Genomic DNA, 16,889 nt, shown 5'->3' with positions numbered 1-16,889 from the left:
CCCCGTATTCCCCATTTCCAAAAAAATCCATGAAGTGTGCATGTCGACTCTTAACATTCATAGTAATCCTATGATGGGAGAACTGAGGCTTGAGAGGAGAGAGTGATTGGACCAATGCTATCCAGTCAGAAGGAGAAAAGCTTGGACTTGTGTTCAGGACAAATGACCTGAGTCCTGAGACTCTCAGCTCTACAGCCTGGTACAGCACTCATGTCCTAGATCAGCTCTACCTTGGGGGAGGTTAAGTTGTTCTTAATAGTTTTGCTGTATAAAAAGTATAATGTCTATCATTTTATACATTTTTTGTTTGGTGCAGTTACATTTTCTTAGGATATATTCCTTAGAATTTTTTTTTAATGTATTGTGCTATTTCCCTCCAGTTATGTTTCAGTAATATACATACCCATACTGGTTTCTATTTTATTATTTATTTCAAACTTGGAGTGTAATTGCTTTATGATGTTGTGTTAGTTTCTGCTGTACACAAGCTGCTGACTCAGCTATACACACACACACACACACACACACACACACACACACACACACACACACACACACATACATCCCCTCCCTCTTGAGCCTGCCTCCACCTCATTCATCCCACCTTTCTAGGTCGTCATAAGTCACACGGAAAACCAAGCTGAGTTCCACGTGCTGCACAGCAGATTCCCATCGGCTGTTTTACACATGGCAGTGTATTGTAAGTGTACCAATAGTGTACCATTCTAATACCATTGGAATGTGCTTGTTCCCCTATGTCTTCACACTTACTCTGAACATATAGCACTTCTAAGCATGGGTATATGGTTTGAGGTGAGTAACCAGCCAGGAATGAGATGGGATGTCTGAATCCTGACTGCCATACCCTTTTCTACAATTTTCCTAAAGGGTAGCTATCAATACAGTTTGCAATGGAAATAAACATTGACTTGATTTCTCACCTGTGCAAACACTGATAAATTCACAGCACACCATGCTGCAGAGATCTCTGTCAACCATTGGGTCAACACATGTAGCTTTTCCATCAGATGTTTCAGAAATAATAGCTAAATAAAATTTGAAGTGAAGTGAAGTGAAAGTTGCTCGGTCATGTCCGACTCTTTGCAACCCCATGGACTATACCTCTATGGAAGTCTCCAGGCCAGAATACTGGAGTGGGTAGCCTTTCCCTTCTCCAGAGGATCTTCCCAACCCATGGGTCGAACCCAGGTCTCCCACATTGCAGGCAGATTCTTTACTAGCTGAGCCACAAGGGAAGCCCAAGAATACTGGAGTGGGTAGCCTATCCCTTCTCCAGCAAATATTCTTGACTCAGGAATCAAACTGGGGTCTCCTGCATTGCAGGCAGATTCAGATAAAAAATTTATTTTTCAAATAAAATTTGAAAAATAGTTGCAAATCCTTCAATATTATTATGTTTTTTGAAGTCTCCAAGAGAATCTATATAGTAGCTGGCATTGCTTTCATTTACATTTTGATTTGGACATAATATTTCATTTGTAGAAAAAGGCATAGATCCATACATCCTCCTTGACTTGAGTCTCCAAATGATGGCATTTATCTTTTGACCTCTCTCTCTGTCATACCTTTATATTAATGTTATTTTTTTATTCTAGGGGAAGCATTATAGAATTTGTTGCAGAATTGTTACAGACTTTAGCTTTCCTAAAAGCAAGAATGTTCTCTTTGTAACCATTGTATACTCCTCAAACAGGAAAACACCATGGGTTCAATACTTTTAGATGAGCTACAGACCTTGTTGATTTCCCCCATTGTCCTGATGGTGCCTTCAAGACAGAGCTCTGGATCATTCCTTGCATGAAGTTTGCACATCCCTTTTGTCTTCTTTAATCAGAAACATTTCCTCAGCCATTTGAAACAGTACAGGTAATGAGCATCTATCTGTAGAAAATCTTTCAATTTAATTGCACTTTTGGCAAGAGGACGTAGAAGGGATATTGTGTTCTTTTCAGTGCCTCGTTTCATGATGTATGAAGTCACTTTGTTCCATTAGTGTTGATGTTCCTGTTGGAAAAGGTGGTGTATGTCAGTTTTGTCCATTGACAAGTTAAATTTTTTTTTCTTTACAAACAGTAAGTAAATTGTGAGATGATTGAACATTATCCTTTTACTAGAAATTCCCTCTGCTGTTTTTACTGTTCATTGGTGATTCCTGCTTTAATGATTAAGCTGATCATTAGATTCTCTGTATGGTTATCTCATGATTCTCTGTAAGGAACAGGCTTCCCCTGCTTCCAGAGGGGGCTTGCATATTGCTTATATGTCTGGGTTATAAGTGCTATCAGACTTTCACTCATCTGGGACTAGTTGTGTCTTACACACAAGATACGGAGGATGTTAGTTTTAGGTTTTTGCTTTCTGTGAATATACTGATATTAACAGAACCATTTGTGTATGTGGAGATGTGACTGAAAAGACTGGTGTGTGCTTATCCTTTTTTCTATGTATTTAAAAATAATATGTATGTTTCCTTAACTGGAATATCCATCCCATGAACAGACAACTTTCAGCTCAGTTCTTCAACTGGAAGACTAGATCAAGCCTTTCCAGTATGGCTAGACAAATTGACTCTTTCAATTTCAGTGAGTTTTATTTATTTCAGTATGACTCCAAAAGCACAAGCATTACTGCTACTTGTGTTTTCATCTGTGATGGTTTTCATTTTATTACATTTCCAGTTCCCATATAAAAAAAGAGCCACATATGCAAGGTTAGTGAATGGTTAAATAGAAACTTTCAAATTATAATTTTTCCATCTTTTAGTTACTTACCTGCAGCTACACATATCCTATCTCAAGTAATTTCCATTTTTGACTCAAGAATGGTTGGAACTATACTTGTTTCACAATTATATGTCAGTAACAGTTGATTCTTTATCTTTGATGTATTAACCCTAAACTGCTGCTAAAATCCATAGCAGGCTAACAATCTGTAATCACTGTTGACTAGCTAACTGTCTTATTTGTATGTGTTGACATCCAGTTTGAATCAATGCTCTGCATGATTTTCGAGAAAAGAATCATGAAAGTGGTTGATCAGTACTTTATACAAGTTTCACAAGGTTTGTCATTTTAATGATAAAATACCAAAGTAGAAACATAAGTCCATATTTTCATGGCTTATTTAGAAGTACTTTTACTTTTTATTGATCATCAACTTTCTTTTAGTTACCAAGGCCAAATTATGCAGAAAGCTAGCAAAACTTGTCTTGAATTCCTAGTTGAAAGGATGGTCATAAATCAGGCGATTAGAGTGGCTCCTAAGAGACCACAGAAAGCCACATGGTGTCTGCAAAGATAGTTAACATGATGAAAGGGTGCTGAGTTAATGAGATGGTTCAGACTCTTTAATTTAAAGGTACTGGTGTAAGGAGAAAGAGAAACCTAACGCCATCCTTCAGCCCTGTCAAAGGAAAACATAAGTGAACCCTCATGGTTTGGGAGACAGCGATCCATGCGGACTGTAAAATCAGGTTTTCTTATTATCACTTTGCATATATACCTCTCAGCAACCTCTACATACATTTACATATACAAGTACTTAATGTAGCAGTTTTACCAAGGTTTTGGAATAGCACAGATATATAAGGAGATATTACAGAAATGGTCATTGAAGAATTTAATAACATAGTGACATTCTAAAAAGAGAATGCCCAGCAAATCAATGCTGCATTTGCATATAGTGAAGAAGTGGGCAAGAAGGGAGGTTTTAAAGAGAGGCTAGCTTTTTAAAATTATGTGGTGGATTGCTGTGAGAAGACAGATGATCTCCTGGCATATGGAGTAAGAAATGCAATTTATAACAGGACATCGTATTTCAGTATCTGTAAACTCACTCACACACACAGCGCCATTCTGGCAGCGTGACGCTTCAGTCATCAGACAGACTGCTCTCTGGGAGGAAGTGATCTTATTCTCTGTGTATGTTCTTGGCAAAATCAGACTCACAGCCCTGCTGAACAGTTTGACTCTGTGTGCTCTTTCAATCCGATGTCTCCAGTCTACCCTCCCTCACGTTTCGAGCATTCTGTTCTCTGTTCAGACATTCTCATCTTCATATCCAGCTGATGATCTCATCTCTCTGAGAAACCTGGAGTGATCAGGCATGGAACTGCCTGCCCGCGCCCCATCCACCGCCTAGTCTGTGCCTCTGCCCACAGACTCAGTGTTTCTCCCTGTTTCTACAGGTGAAACATCCTTGCTTCTTTGTAGGGCTGATTCCTGCACTTGGGCACTAGATCCCATGCCTTTGAATTTATGTATGAACATAGTCTAGTGATTTCCCCCTCCCTCTGATTCTCAGTGCTCATTTCACTTGAACTATTAGTAGCATTTGGCATAATTGATCAATCCAGTTTCCTTTGAAATGCTCTCTGCGTTTGGTTTTCAGAAAACTAAGCTCTCCGACTTTTCTCCCTAATGCCCAAGCCTTCCGCATTAAATACATTTTACTGGTATTTTCTCAACTGCCATGCCTGTCTACACTTATTCCATTGGGAATCCCCTTCAGCTTTTCGCCTTTAACTGGTATCCGTGTGTTAAAGATTTCCAAACTGATCCCTTTAGAGCAAACCTCCCCCTGTACTCCAGACTCAATCTATACTTGGCATTTTTCCTGGGATGGCTAGAGGTAGTGCATATTGAATATATCCAAAAGTGAAATCCTGATACTCTGTCAACCAAATTCACTCTTTCAGAGCTTCTTCATCTCAGCAGGTAATATAAGCTTCTTTGTTTTTTCTTTTGAAGTTTTCAGGCCAAATAGACCTAGGTTTCCTCCTTGACTCTATATGTGCCGTATCTCATCAGCAGTCAGTTCTGTTGGATTCAAAATAAATCCAGAATCTGACCACTTTTCACTTCCCCAATCATTCCCCTGTAAACCTCCATCACTTCGTATCTAGGTTACTGCAATGGCCTCCTAATTGGTTTTTATTACCTGCCACTTCCCTGATGGCTCAGATGATAAAGCATCTGTCTACAATGCAGGAGACCTGGGTTTGATCCCTGGGTCAGGAAGATCTCCTGGAGAAGGAAATGGCAACCCACTCCAGTACTCTTGCCTGGAAAATCCCATGGACAGAGGAGCCTGGTTGCAAAGAGTCGGACACGACTGAGCGACTTCACTTTTTCACTTACTTTCCTGCCTTTTGGTTTATTCTGAATGGGACAGACAGGAAAGCAATTTCATACAATATGTGGTACATATTTACGGTATACAATCTGATGTTCTGGTATACATTGTAAGGTGATTACCACAATCCAGCTAATTACCATATCTATCACCTCTCATAGTTACTTATCTGTGTGTGAGATAAGAATATTTATGATCTACTCTCCTGGTAAATTTCAAGTCATAATTTTTAACTTGAGTCTCCATGCCCTACATAAGGTCTCTGGTACAGATTCATCCTGAATAATTAAAACTCTGTACCCTTTCATCAGCATCTCCCTGTTTCCCTCACCCAGGCTCCTGACTACCACTATTCTCTTCTGCTTCTGCATTTTCAGATTCTATATATACGTTTAGATTGTAAATATTATATATATATATTTAGTCCTTCCATGTCTGGCTTATTTAATTTAGCATGATGTTCTCCAGGTTCATGCACATTGTTGCAAATAGCAGGATTTCCATCTTTCTTATGGCTGAATCATAAGCCTGTATGTACACACAAGGACAAATCACATTTTCTTTATCAACAGACACGTAGGTTCTTGGCACACATTGGCTGTTATGAACAATGATGGAATGAATGTGGAAAGATAACTCCTCCAGATTCTGATTTCATTCTGCTTGGATACCTACCCAGGAAAGCACCAGATTATATGGTAGTTCTATTTTTTAAAATTTTTAATAAACTTCTGATTTTTTTTTTGGCATAATGGTTCTACCAGTTTATATTTCTGTCAACAGTGTACAAGGCTCCTCTTTTCTCCATGCCCTCATCAACACATGTTGTCTTGCAGTTTCGGTAGCAACTATTCTGAAAGGTGTACGCTGGTATCTCATTGTGGCTCTGAACTTCGTTTCTCTGATGATTAGTGATGGTAAGCACTTTGTTCTATACCAGTAGACCATTTGTGTGTGTGTGTGTGTGTGTGTGTGTGTGTGTGTGTGCTCAGTTGTGTCCAACTCTTTGTGACCCCGTGAACTGAAGCATGGCAGCTCCTGTGTCCATGGAATTTTCCAAGCAAGAATACTAGAATGGGTTGCCATTTCCTCCTCCAAGGGATCTCCCTGATCCAGGCATTGAACCCACATCTCCTTCATCAGTAGGCAGATTCTTTACCACTGCCCCACCTGGGAAGCCAGACTATTTGTATGTCTTTTCCTAAATGTCTGTTCAGGTCCTTTGCCCATTTTTGAACTAAGGTTTTTTCTTGCTATTGAGATATTTAAGCCACTTATATGTTTTGCATATTAACCCCTTCTCAGATGTAAATTTTCAGTTTGTAAGTACTTTATCCCATTTTGTAAGTTGTCTCTTTACTACATGCCGACCAGTAGCTCTAGGTTTTATTTGTTATAACACTAAAGGCTCTTAATTTCTCTTCTCTCTTTTTCTTCTACAGCTATTGCTCTGCTTTTTTTTTTTTTTTTGCTCTTTCAATCTAAGTTTAATATTGATAACTTCAATAAAATCCTTGTTATGGTTTTGATTAAAATTTCATTTAGCATATTCATAAACAGTGAGAATTGATGTCTTTGTGGTCTTGAGTTCCCCTGGTAAAGTATCAATAACTGTTCTATTTCTTTCTTAAGGTTTTCAGTAAAGCTCTATAACTTTCTATTTATAGGTCTTGCATAACTTTTTAATAGATTTATTCCTAGGTGTTCTGTAGTTTTTATTTTGTTAGTTGAAGCTGGTGACTTTAAATGGGTGATTTAAAAATAAAAAATAGTTTATTTCTAGCAGAGTGAACTAGTTTGCAACAGAAAATATGGAGAAAATCTGGAGGAAGGAAAAAAAAAAAACACCATGTATATAAACAGTTCAGAGAGATGTTACCTGAATTAGGATCATTTGCTGATCTGACATAGGCTAGGACCTCTGAATCTGGGTTTGAACAAAGCAGAAAGCTTCTATTTTAAGACAGGAATCATTAGAGCTTTTGACCAAAATCAGAGATGTGAGAGTTCTCAGACACAAGGCTACTTGTGTGCTCCACATACTTGCTAGATTCAGAAGCTTCCTGTAGAAGGCTAAAAAAATTCAGCTGACTTCTACAAAATGAAGTAAAATTTCCTGCAGTAATAAGGTGTTTAGGAGTTAAAGACATACTATAGGGAGGATCTGAGAACAATGTGGAGAACCAAAATTCTTCCCTTTCCCCCATCTTTATTGAGGTGTATGAGAATTACAGGCAGGAATTTGAAAATTACTATGATTACTATGTTGAAATCAATAGAAGTCCAGAAATAAAATAGAAGAACAATATGGAAAAATAAAACTACAAACCCCAGCATAGTTAGAATCAGAAAATGCCTAAACTTCAAGGTAACTCTATTTTATATATACATCAAAATGAACTCGTCACATTCCAGCCAGCCATCTCTTCTAGTCTTTCCCCCTTCTACCCTGAGCGAAACTGGGAGAAGGGAGAAGGAGCTGGCAGTGGGTCTCAGACTTATCTAAAATCACTGTCAAAGAGCAAGTGTACCCTGAGTCTGAAAATTCTAAAATAGTGAGCTCTAGATGAGCGCAGGGTCTACAGGGAAGGGAGTTGAAAGACCTGCCATTTGAAGCAGCAGTCATTGAAATGCAGACCTTCTGGGGGAGAAAAAGAGGCACAAAGGAAAAAGAGAGGCATCCTTTGACAATTGGGTGGTGAAGGGGAAGAGAAGCAAAAAGGGGAATTTAAGGCTGTAAAACAAAAAATGAAACCAAATGTACTTTATTGTACTGCCAGAGTAAGGGAATAAAAGTTCAGAATGTAAGAATTTAGGAAAACTTTCATCCATAAGCACTTTCAGAAGAAACTTGACCCAGGAGGAGCTTCCTGCAACCAAGTAATGACTGGGAACATCCCTGCAAAAAGGATACAGGCTTAATAAACATCTAAACTAAAACAAGTGGGATCAATGCTGGGAGACTTTGATGTGCAAATATGGTGCTTGTGACAAAATAGCTATAATTCATGTGGGAAAGGTAAGAGAATAGGAACACAGATCATCCTTATTTAGTTAGGTGGTAATTAAAGGATATCATTTAAAAAATTGAAACACTTCTTTAATAAGAGGACAGAGACTAAACATTTAAAATGTATCCATGTAACAACTAGGATAAAAGCAGAACTTTTCTAAGTATTCTAAATCTTGAAAAATTTAAGTCAACTCTAGGATAATTGTCCTCTCTTAGTTATGTTGTTCTGTTCTTGCTTCATTTATATTTGATCCCATTTCTCTGCTGTGTATTCACCTGCTCCAAGTCCATCATCTCTAATCTAATCTGTAGGGAGGTGAGTGCTTGTTTGGAGTATATAACAGTGTTTAAAATGTTCCCATATTTTTTAAAAATGGGGAGATCTTTATTTCTTGCTAATACCTCATTTTTCCTGAGTAGATTCGAGATCATATTTGCTAGGAACATTGAAATCTGGAAGATGGGTTATGAGAGCCTTTTGTACCCTTGGCATCATAGCATTTCAAGAGAAAGTGCTGGTCAGAGGAGCCTGGTGGGCTACAGTCCAAGAGGTCACAAGGAGTCAAACAGGAAAGAACTACTAACGCTTGCACTTCTACTGTAGTAGGTGAGACCCTGAACTCCAGAGTTTCAATCCTGACATTGGTACTGAAGGATAATTGGTATCAGGCAGTTAGAACCCTCTGTTTGTGCTTCTATTTGCTCATCTTATAAAATGACACCTATATTATCACTATTATTGTTTTCATGATGACATTTATTCCACTCTTCTGTTTGCTTTTTACATGCAAGTTTAGATTAAACCTTTTGAGAAGATTTTCTGCATTGTATTCATCTTTATATTTTCCTAACTGAACAAAGATTTTGGCACATAGAAGCTCAAATATTTTTAAATGATTTTATGATTTGCACTGACTATTCATGGGTGAAATTGTGTACTTATATCCATATCTTATGGGAGATCATAGGTCTATGGTAAGTTTTGTCTCAGAATATCACTTTACTGGGATAACAAGATTTATGTGTGCAGGTGCGTGAAGCTTATGATGATACATACGGTTTTGAGCCAGCTTGCATTAAAAATTATAATGTCATGATTTGTTAAAATATACAGCATCTTAATTATGTCATATTACCATATAACACAGATTAACTTGTGTCATATGAAATATGCAATTCTATAGTTTTTGTAGATAAATGAAATTCTTTGTTTTCAGATATTATGTCAAGATTTTTCACCCAAAATATTTTGCAGAGTAATACTGGAACTGAATGTATGAAGGTATGAAAACTCCTGGTTTTATTTTGAGGAGATCATTAATAGCTAAATGCATTTATTTTATTTTACCGAGATTTTCATAGAACACATTATTTCTGCACTGTGATTGGTGTTTTTTAAATCAGCCTCCTCTGGACCCAGTCATTTTCTTAGCACTTTATGCTTACTTGAACCTCAGTGGCACAATTAACATCTATATAATTTTTCCTTCAAATTGTTTCTAATTCAACAATGTAAAACAAATATTACAAATACTAAGAATTTTTTTAAGAATAAGATTTTCTACAAAAATGTGACAGATTTTGGATATTTTCAAAAGAAATACTGTCTTTAGAAAGATTGAGTTAGAAATATTTGACCTAAATATCAACATATACTAAGTTAATATTCCTGGCTGAGAAAATAGGGGAAAAAAGCCTTGAGTCATACAATTTAGAATGTAAACAACTCATGGATATTTAATGAAAACTATACTTTAAGATTAATAAAAGAAAAATTACAGTAAATTGAAAGATGGTACAAAGGCAAGAGTTTAAGATTTGTGAAGTGATAAACTATTTTTGAAAAATGCAATCAAAATATAATTGAAATATTTAAAGGAAAATATATAATGCCATAATGATAATAAACTAAAAATGTAAAAGAATTGAGTGACTTGATCATTGCAATATTATCAAAATTATTATCAAAAGAGCATTTGAGAAATTAAATGTTAGAGGATAAAATGGAGAAAATAGAGCTGAGCTATTTATCTCACAGGGGTGAGAAATAGCAAATAATGTTTCATTCTTGATATTTATAATTGAGTAATTTATATTGAGATACATTGTTTAAGGCCTTAAGATTAGCTATCAGGGTGATTTGAATGTATATATTGCAAATCACTAGAGAAAAGTAAGAATAAAGATAAAAACCACAAGATGAGAAAACAAGACAAAATATGTGGAAAGAATATATTAAAGGCCTCTTTTACTGCTTTTCTTTGAAGTTTAAGATTCCCTGGTCCAGGCGTCACTGTAACTATTCCAGAAGTCTGAGAATTAGAGACACAAACTAACTAGTTTGCCTTCTAGCTGTGGATGCACACTGTTCTGCTGCTGCTAAGTCGCTTCAGTCGTGTCCAACTCTGTGCGACCCCATAGACGGCAGCCCACCAGGCTGCCCCGTCCCCGGGATTGCCATTTCCTTCTCCAATGCATGAAAGTGAAAAGTGAAAGGGAAGTTGCTCAGTCGTGTCCGATTCTTAGCGACCCCATGGACTGCAGCCCACCAGGCTCCTCCATCCATGGGATTTTCCAGGCAAGAGTACTGGAGTGGGGTGCCATTGCCTTCTCCAGTGTATTAAAAGTGTTACCCAAGGAAGATTATATTGTTCACACAGGGCAAACCACTGGGATTTTGCCAAATTTGTAAGATTTATTTTATTTTTTGTTAAAATCTATTTTAATTGAAATGTATACACATACATTAAGTGCAACAATAGGAGCTAGTAGTCAGCTCAGGAAGGATGAGGTTCAGCACCATGGAGAGTGCCCCTGAGCTGATGTCAGTCATAGGGCCCTTAGACCTACTTTCACCGCCATCAATTCTGTTTTTCTGTTTTTGAGTTTTACGTAAATGGGATGACACAGTCTGTCCTCTTTTGGGTATGGCTCTTCCCCTCTCAGTATTATGTCTGTGAGATTGATTCATGGTTCTGTGTGTGCCAGTCAGTGTTTTATTCTCTTTGGTTTGTAATACTGCATCACAGGAATATGTTACATATATCTAGTCTTTTTGAATTTTTCCAGCTTTGGCCAATAATGAGTAGTGCCTTTCTCCACCTTTCCTTTCCATATATATGATACCACCCACTTCTGTTGAGTTTATAAGAGTAGAATGTCTGGGACATGGTGTGTGTAAACATCTATTGGCAAACACATTTTCAAAACAACTCATCTAGGTCAAAACATGAAATTAGTGATACTTGACTATGTTTGGTCTATAAAGACATTATTTATGAGAATCCTCATCGTTCCACATCTTCATCCATACCTGCTATTTTCATTTTTGTATTTCACCCATTCTGATAACAGAGAAGGCAATGGCGACCCATTCCAGTAATTTTGCCTGGAAAATCCCATGGATGGAGGAGCTTGATGGGCCACAGTCCATGGGGGTCGCTAAGAGTCAAACACGACTGAGTGACTTCACTTTCACTTTTCTCTTTCATGCATTGGAGAAGGAAATGGCAACCCACTCCAGTGTTCTTGCCTGGAGAATCCCAGGGACGGGGGAGCCTGGTGGGCTGCCCTCTACGGGGTCACACAGAGTCAGACACGACTGAAGCGACTTAACAGTAGCAGCAGCAGCAGCATTCTGATAGTATGCAATGGTACATCACTGTGGGTTTACTTAACTTTGCCTCTCCAACTAATAAGGTTGATAACATGTTCAGACGTCATTAACCAGGTAGAGTCCCTCTTCCTAATTGTTACTGTACTTTCCTGTTTTGTTTGATAAGAATAGTGGTTAGCAACAAGCTATTCCATCAGAGCAAGAGTGGAAATGTCAGTGTCTTGATTATGAATCATCACCTTAACTGACCCTTATGGGTTTTTTTTTTTTTTTCTTGCTACAGAATTTCTTGCTAGTGTTGTTATATTTTTTCCCAATGAAATAAGTCTTTCATATAATGGCATCCATGGAATGTCAATAGCAGTCAATTAGGGAATGTGCAACTACCTAATGGATGGGAAAACAGTGGAAACAGTGTCAGATTTTATTTTTGGGGGGCTCCAAAATCACTGCAGATGATGACTGCAACCATGAAAGTAAAAGACACTTACTCCTTGGAAGAAAAGTTATGACCAACCTAGAGAGCATATTGAAAAGCAGAGACAGTACTTTGCCAACAAAGGTCTGTCTAATCAAGGCTCTGGTTTTTCCAGTGGTCATGTATGAATGTGAGAGTTGGACTGTGAAGAAAGCTGAGCGCCGAAGAATGGATGCTTTTGAATTGTGGTGTTGGAGAAGACTCTTGAGAGTCCCTTGGACTGCAAGGAGATCCAACCAGTCCATTCTGAAGGAGATTAGCCCTGGGATTTCTTTGGAAGGAATGATGCTAAAGCTGAAACTCGAGTACTTTGGACACCTTATGCGAAGAGTTGACTCATTGGAAAAGACATCTGCTGGGAGGGATTGGGGACAGGAGGAGAAGGGGACGACAGAGGATGAGATGGCTGGATGGCATCACTGACTTGATGGACGTGAGTCTGAATGAACCCCGGGAGATGGTGATGGACAGGGAGGCCTGGCGTGCTGTGATTCATGCGGCTGCAAAGAGTCGGACACGACTGAGCAACTGAACTGAACTGATTTTTCCCATTATTGCTTTTTTGTCCCTTAAAAACAAATAATAATGAGAAAAAATCAGGTACATTTGTTTTTAGTGATTTGGAAGAACAGCTTTAATAACACTAATGAATGTAATGAGAAAAGAGGGTATTAAAAATGTAACATTGAGTGGCTTAACCACTCAATGCTACTCAATTTGCCACTTTACACCACCCTGCTTAGAATAAGGAGATGTTTGAAAATGAGCATAAAGCAAATATTTGAATCACTTTGTGACATTAATCACATATTTCTATGAATCCACACATTTCCAATTAGGCCTTTCAGGATATATTACATATTTTAAAAGGTTAACACTTGAAATCTCTGGGAAATACCATGAAATCTTTGATGGGAAATGTCTATGTATGTGAAAATGCCGTACATCATTATTTAAGAGACAGCATATCCAGTTTAGAGCCTTTGTGAGGAGGATTAGCTGTAAAAATACCAAAAGAAACTTATATATTATGTCTTCTTGTGGAGACTTCGAGTTTGATATTCCAAAATAACATGAATGTTACTCTAACATTTTGAATATTTGTCAGAAATACCAAAGCTATATTTTTTGACAAATATGATATATATGAAAAATTATACAAAATAAAGCTATATTATTTTGACAAATATAATGTATATGAAAAAATGATAGTTGATTTTCTGCCTTTTCCAACATATCTGGGATTCTGTTTACACATATAAAAAGGCTATTAATCACTTTTAGATATCACTTTTACCTCTTATCGCTAGCATTTATCTCTACTAGAATTGTGTTTACTTATAAGACAGATACTTTATTATTTTGTTGAAATTGGCCTAAGTTTGGAATTGATAAGTTACTAACCTAGTTTTCAGCTATTATAAAATTTTTTATTGAGGTATCAATTCAGTTCAGTTTAGTCGCTCAGTCGTGTCCGACTCTTTGCGACCCCATGAATGGCAGCACGCCAGGCCTCCCTGTCCATCACCAACTCCCGGAGTTCACTCAGACTCAACGTCCATTGAGTCAGTGATGCCATCCAGCCATGTCATCTTCTGTCGCCCCCTTTTCCTCCTGCCCCCAATCCCTCCCAGCATCAGAGTCTTTTCTATTGAGTCAACTCTTCGCATGAGGTGGCCAAAGTCGAGTTTCAGCTTTAGCATCATTCCTTCCAAAGAAATCCCAGGACTGATCTCCTTCAGAATGGACTGGTTGGATCTCCTTGCAGTCCAAGGGACTCTCAAGAGTCTTCTCCAACACCACAATTCAAAAGCATCCATTCTTCGGCGCTCAGCTTTCTTCACAGTCCAACTCTCACATCCATACATGACCACGGGAAAAACCATAGCCTTGACTAGACGGACCATAGTCGGCAAAGTTATGTTTCTGCTTTTGAATATACTATCTAGGTTGTTCATAACTTTTCTTCCAAGGAGTAAGTGTCTTTTAATTTCATGGCTGCAATCACCATCTGCAGTGATTTTGGAGCCCAAAACAATGAAGTCTGACACTGTTTCCACTGTTTCCCCATGTATTTCCCATGAAGTGGTGGGACCGGATGCCATGATCTCCTTTTTCTGAATGTTAAGCTTTAGGCCAACTTTTTCACTCTCCACTTTCACTTTCATCAAGAGGCTTTTTAGCGCCTCTTCACTTTCTGCCATAAGGGTGGTGTCATCTGCATATCTGAGGTTATTGATATTTCTCCCAGCAATCTTGATTCCAGCTTGTGTTTCTTCCAGTCCACTGTTTCTCATGATGTACTCTGCATATTAGCCTTGACGTACTCCTTTTCCTATTTGGAACCAGTCTGTTGTTCATGTCCAGTTCTAACTGTTGCTTCCTGACCTGCATATAAGTTTCTCAAGAGGCAGGTCAGGTGGTCTGGTATTCACATCACTCTCAGAATTTTTCACAGTTTATTGTGATCCACACAGTCAAAGGCTTTGGCATAGTCAATAAAGCAGAAATAGATGTTTTTCTGGAACTCTCTTGCTTTTTCCATGATCCAGAGGATGTTGGCAATTTGATCTCTGGTTCCTCTGCCTTTTCGAAAACCAGCTTGAACATCAGGGAGTTCACGGTTCACATATTGCTGAAGCCTGGCTTGGAAAATTTTGAGCATTACTTTACTAGCGTGTGAGATGAGTGCAATTGTGTGGTAGTCTGAGCATTCTTTGGCATTGCCTTTCTTTGGGATTGGAATGAAAACTGACTTTTCCAGTCCTGTAGCCACTGCTTTTTCCAAACTTGCTGGCATATTGAGTGCAGCACTTTCACAGCATCATCTTTCAGGATTTGAAAGAGCTCAACTGGAATTCCATCACCTCCACTAGCTTTGTTCATAGTGATGCTTTCTAAGGCTCATTTGACTTCACATTCCAGGATATCTGGCTCTAGATGAGTGATCACACCATCGTGATTATCCGGGTCATGAAGATCTTTTTTATATAGTTCTTCTGTGTATTCTTGCCACCTATTCTTAATATCTTCTGCTTCTGTTAAGTCCAGACCATTTCTGTCCTTTATCGAGCCCATCTTTGCATGAAATGTTCCCTTGGTATCTCTAATTTTCTTGAAGAGATTGCTAGTCTTTCCCATTCTGTTCTTTCCCTCTATTTCTTTGCATTGATCACTGAAGAAGGCTTTCATATATCTTCTTGCTATTCTCTGGAACTCTGCATTCAGATGCTTATATCTCTCCTTTTCTCCTTTGCTTTTCACCTCTTTTCTTTTCACAGCTTTTTGTAAGGCCTCCTCAGACAGCCATTTTGCTGTTTTGCATTTCTTTTCCATGGGCATGGTCTTGATCCCTGTCTCCTATACAATGTCACGAACCTCATTCCATAGTTCATCAGAAACTCTATCTGTTAGATCTAGGCCCTTAAATCTATTTCTCACTTCCAGTGCATAATCATAAGGGAGTTGATTTAGGTCATACCTGAATAGTCTAGCAGTTGTCCCTACTTTCTTCAATTTAAGTCTGAATTTGGTAATAAGGAGTTCATGATCTGAGCCACAGTCAGCTCCTGGTCTTGTTTTTGTTGACTGTATAGAGCTTCTCCATCTTTGGCTGCAAAGAATATAATCAATCTGATTTCGGTGTTGACCATCTGGTGATGTCCATGTGTAGAGTCTTCTCTTTTGTTGCTGGAAGAGGGTGTTTGCTATGACCAGTGCATTTTCTTGGCAAAACTCTATTAGTCTTTGCCCTGCTTCATTCCTTATTCCAAGGCCAAATTTGCCTGTTCAGTTCAGTTCAGTCACTCAGTCTTGTCCAGCTCTTTGCGACCCATGAATCTCAGCATGCCAGGCCTCCCTGTTCATCACCATCTACCGGAGTTCACTCAGACTCACGTCCATCGAGTTCGTGATGCCATCCAGCCGTCTCATCCTCGGTCGTCCCCTTCTCCTCTTGCCCCAAATCGCTCCCAGCATCAGAGTCTTTACCAGTGAGTCAACTCTTCTCATGAGGTGGCCAAAATACTGGAGTTTCAGCTTTAGCATCATTTCTTCCAAAGAAATCCCAGGGTTGATCTCCTTCAGAGTGGACTGGTTGGATCTCCTTGCAGTCCATGGGACTCTCAAGAGTCTTCTCCAACACCACAGTTCAAAAGCATCCATTCTTCGGCGCTAAGCCTTCTTCACCGTCCAACTCTCACATCCATACATGACCGCAGGAAAAACTTGACTAGACTTTCGCCTTGACTAGAAAGTGCACAACATAGAGATTCAAAATTTTTATAAATGATGGTCCATTATATAGTTATTATATAACGTTGGCTATGTTCCCTGGGCTGCACAGTGTATCTCTGGACTCTGTTTGGTTTATGCATAGTCAGTGGGCATCTTTAATCTCCTCCCCCTTTCCTGTCCTCCCCTTCTCTCTTTGAATGGCTATCACTAATTCTCTATATCCGTGAGTCTTTGTTTTTGTTATATTCATTAGTTTCTTTTAGATTCCATGTGTAAGTGGTAACATACTGTAATTGTCTTTAAAAAAATTTTATTGAAGTATAGTTGATTTATGATGTGCTAATTTCTGTTGTATGGCAAAGTGACTCAGTTCTACATATATCAGTATCTTT

The sequence above is a fragment of the Ovis aries genome, chromosome 23, assembly GCF_016772045.2.
Source record: "Ovis aries strain OAR_USU_Benz2616 breed Rambouillet chromosome 23, ARS-UI_Ramb_v3.0, whole genome shotgun sequence".
Lineage (NCBI taxonomy): Eukaryota > Metazoa > Chordata > Mammalia > Artiodactyla > Bovidae > Ovis > Ovis aries.
Note: the sequence above shows the minus strand (reverse complement) of the source record.